At 40.7% G+C, this 4519-nt stretch overlaps 1 long non-coding RNA gene across 1 annotated transcript; it reads left to right on the forward strand.

Annotated features, from left to right (window-relative positions):
- Positions 1 to 256: 256 nt before the first annotated feature.
- LOC143976183 (uncharacterized) lies at positions 257 to 1605 on the forward strand. Its single transcript, XR_013272552.1, has 2 exons — positions 257 to 371; positions 1461 to 1605. It is a non-coding gene; the product is annotated as an uncharacterized LOC143976183 (long non-coding RNA).
- The last annotated feature ends 2914 nt before the right edge of the window (positions 1606 to 4519 follow it).

The raw sequence follows: 4519 nt of genomic DNA on the forward strand, positions 1-4519 counted from the left end.
GAGACCTTCCATGTTTATGGAAAGTACGCTCCAAAGACTATTCAGACCGTCATAAACGTAATGAAGCGTATACTAAATTAGTGGAACTATGCACGGTTGTGTATACCAAAGCAGATATATCCTATGTGACCAAAAACATTGCAAATCGGTGTACTATCTTCAAAGAAGAATTGAATAAAATTAATGAATCCAAAAAATTTGGTGCAGGTGCAGATCAAGTATACGTGCCACGCCGGTGGTATTTTGAGAGTCTATGATTTCTGACTGACCAGGAGGAAGCACGACCCTCTGTGTCAAGTTTAGACAGTATCAGTGGAAATATTTCAGGAGATGAAGAAGAAGGAACATTTGAGGAAATAGCAGACAGTCAGGTAAGTCATATTATTTTTTGGAATACACTTTTATATGTACAGATCAGAAAATAAAAATTGAAAATAATACATAAAATATTGCAAAACACATCAAAATTGAACGCACGTGTACTTTTGTACTTTTTTAATTTTTAAAGAAAAAAATAACATGACATCTTTGTTTAGTACTGAAATGAGATATAAATGCAGCCACTCAAATTTACATATATCATTTAGAGATTATTTTGCCAATCTACTGCTCCATGACCCAGAAAATATTGCATATAATCCAGGCGATTCTGGCAAGCAATTTGACTGGAGAGACGTGGTGGGGCATGGCCTAGGTTTAATAGCCTTTCTGTATCATTTCGCCACTCACCAGACATGACATCCCCAGACAGAGTATCTTCCCATTCCACCAGGGATTGTGGCATGTAGGTGGAGCTAGTAAGCCTTAAGAAATTATGCAACACACAGCAGCACTGAACTATAGTATAAATTTTGTGGAGGGCTACATTTATTGCTGTATGGAAGATACGAAAGTGGTTGGCCATAATACCAAAAGCATTTTCTACAACTTGTCTAGCACAAGATAACCTGTAATTAAATATTTTTTGTTCGGGTGTAAGGTTTTTAAGGTCAAATGGTTCCAACACATGCTCAGATAATGCAAATGCGTCATCTGCAACAAATATGAAGTTTAGTCCTTCCACTGTGTCCTCCTGGAATGGTAGATTTAGTAGTCCATTTTTTAAACAATGAAAAAAAGCGTTTTTCTCAAATATTCCCCTATCTGAATTTCATAAATTTTTGCCAATGTCCACAAAGATAAACTCATACTTTGCATTCACGATTGCCATTAGGACAATGCTAAAGTAGCCTTTATAATTATAATAGAAGGAGCCAGATTTTGCTGGTGGTGTTATGCGAGCATGTTTGCCGTCTATCGCACCACCACAGTTGGGGAAATTCAAATAGTCATTAAATTGTTTAGCTGTTGCTTTCCATTCCTCCACAGATGCCGGTAGCTGTGCAAAGGTAAAAATATATGTTAAAAAAAATGTAAGGCTTCATTCTAGATACATTTTTTATTTTTGCTTTATTATACAGGATCTATTTGACAATGAAACACAAACTGTCACATCACCACCAGTAAGCAGGAACAAAAAGAGAAAGACAAGGCAAGATTCTACAGGCAACTTTCTACTACAAGCATCTGCAGCGTTAAATCAGAAGAGGGATGAATGTGATGACCTGGGGGCATTTGCTGCCAAGAAAATACGCAGGATGTCAGAAGACCAAAAACCATTACTGGAACCATTACTCATTCAGCTTCTTAATAAAGGGGTAAGGGGGAGCTGACCACAAATACGCACTTAGCTGAGCACAAAACCACACACCCAATCATCGCAACTACCTCAACAAATGCATCAGTAGCACATACCATTCACACAGCAGTTTACTGATATGTTTAGAGCTTCAAAATTCAAGGTTTAATAAAGCAAGCTGTACAGTATTTGAGAGTTAAAAATAAAAGCACTGTGTCATTACCTTTAAGCATTGGTCTTGCATGATTCTTATGATAGCTTGGCAGGTCTCAGGTATGATGCGGCCAAGCGACTGGGCAGAGATTCCAGTGGTGAATTTGAGGTCTTCAAAACTTCGTCCAGTTGCCACAAAACAAAGTGTTGCTACCAGTCTCTGCTCCGCTGTGATGCTAGGTCTTAAGACTGTGTCCTTTTTTGTTGTGAGGGGTGACACTTTACTCAGTAGCAGCTGAAAGGACTCATCAAGCATCCTCAGATAGTTCTGATAATCATCGGGATTGGTTTCCTTCAGCTCTTGAGCCAATCTCATATGAGAGAAGTCATCACGGTTCTTCAGCCACTCTTTACGCCATAACCTTCGCCTTTTGTTTCTGGGCTCCTCTACTTGCTGTATAGCCATCACTCCAAGCATTACTATCGCAATGGTCCTCTAATCCACATCCATATTGAAGGTGGTGCAGTAGATCTCTACTATGCACCGGGTTCATTATGATGAGCGTACATTGATCCTCTGGGTGTATATGTGAACCACAGGAAGCCACAGTGCAGAGGTCAAACACATTTTGGCACTTCCTTTTTATATGCAAAAACTGCACGAAAGAACGATACATTGATGTTCATAAACGATTTATTGTTCGAAAATCATTACTTACCTGATGGAGTGATTGTTTGTTCTCACGAACGTATGTTCGTTTTTCGAAAGCGCACTTGGCCAATTTTTCGTATAGTGTATGGTCAGCATAAGACCCCTGTTCCAGCTGAAGAAAAACAGCCCCAAAGCATGATGCGGCCACCACCATGCTTCACGGTGGGTATGGCGTTCTTTTGGTGATGTGCAGTGTTGTTTTTGCACCAAACCTATCTATCGGAATTATAGCCAAAAAAGTTCAACCTTGGTTTCATCAGACCATAACATATTTTCCTACATGCTTTTGGAGACTTCAGATGTGTTTTTGCAAAATTTAGCCAGGCTTGGATGATTTTCTTCGTAAGAAATGGCTTCCATCTAGCCGCCTTACCCCATAGCCCAGACAAATGAAGAATACAGGAGATTGTTGTCACATGTACCACACAGCCAATACTTGCCAGATATTCCTGCAGATCCTTCAATGTTGCTGTAGGCCTCCTGGAAGCCTCCCTGACCAGTTTTCTTCTAATTTTTGCATCAATTTTGGAGGGATGTCCAGTTCTTGGTAATGTCACTGTTGTGCCATATTTTTTCCACTTGAGGATGGCTGTCTTCACTGTGTTCCATGGTATATCTAATGCCTTGGAAATGTATTTGTACCCTTCTCCTGACTGATACATTTTAATAATGAGATCCTTCTGATGCTTTGGATGCTCTCTGTGGGCTATGGCTTTTGATGTAGGATGCGACTAAGAAAAAGTCAGGAAAGACCTACTAAAACAGTTGAACTTTATTTGGGGTTAATCAGAGGCACTCTAAATTGTGGCAGATGTGTAGTGACTCCTATTTAACATCAGTTTGAGTGTGATTGCTTAATTCCGAACTCAGCTACAACCCCAGTTATAAGAGGGTGTGCACAATTACGCAACCATATTATTTTTTTATTTTTATTTTTACTTCCCCTCCCTAAAAGATTTAAGTTTGTTTTTCAATTGAGTTGTACTATTTATAGGTCGCATTAAAGGTATGGATGAGAAAAACACCCCCCGGTTTGGTCAGCAGAACATGTGCATAAAATCAATAAAAAAGATAAAAGCAAGTGGTAAAGCATAGAATCCGACCGCAGACTCAACCAAGCGATCCTTTGGTTGAGTCCACAGTTGGATCCTATGCTTTACCGCTTGCTTTTATCTCTTTTCTTATAAGTACAATATTTTTTATTATTTAATAAATACCATCTACATACTGCACGGTGAGCCTTTGGGTCCTTCACACGGTAGGTCCGACCTGCCCAGTCTGCTTTGCTCAGCAGGGGATAGCTCCTCTGATCCCCACTGAGCAGGCGAATGACAGGTCCGTTTCCAATCACTGTGCGGAGATGGACCTGTCAGAGCCTTGCTCTCCTCTATGGGGAGATTGGATGAAAACAAACCGCCTGTCTGTTTTCATCCAATCCCATCCAATCTGATCCTCCAGACCAGTGGTCATCAAATCCTGTCCTCATGACCCACTAACAGATTTTATGTATTACCATGGGGAGATGCAGACTAGAATACTGCAATCACTGAGCAGCAAATGATATCACCTGTGATGAATTTCAGTTATCTTGCAAACCTGGCCTGTTAGTGGGTCCTGAGAACAGGAGAACCACTGCTCCAGACGGATTGAAAATAGGTTCTCCATCCATCTGGATTTCATGGACAGGATTGGCTTGGAAAGCAGTGGGCTTCAGCAGACATATCACCACTGACATTTGCTGCTCCAGAGGAGTGAATGGATGGTCCGAACAGGTCCACCTGAAAAACTGACAGGCGGACCTGATCGGAAAGCCCGCATGAAAAGGGTCTTTGTCTTCCTCTGATGCATAAGCTTCACAACATTGCTTGAGTGAGCAACATAGTTGATTAGAAGTGTGTATATTAGGATTTTCATGTGTGGAGGCAGGATGGCTATATCATTATTCACCAGATCTGGAATGGGCTGCTGCCGAGATG

Source organism: Lithobates pipiens, unplaced genomic scaffold, assembly GCF_037356315.1.
Source record: "Lithobates pipiens isolate NorthernLeopardFrog02 unplaced genomic scaffold, aLitPip1_a1.2 Scaffold_13, whole genome shotgun sequence".
Lineage (NCBI taxonomy): Eukaryota > Metazoa > Chordata > Amphibia > Anura > Ranidae > Lithobates > Lithobates pipiens.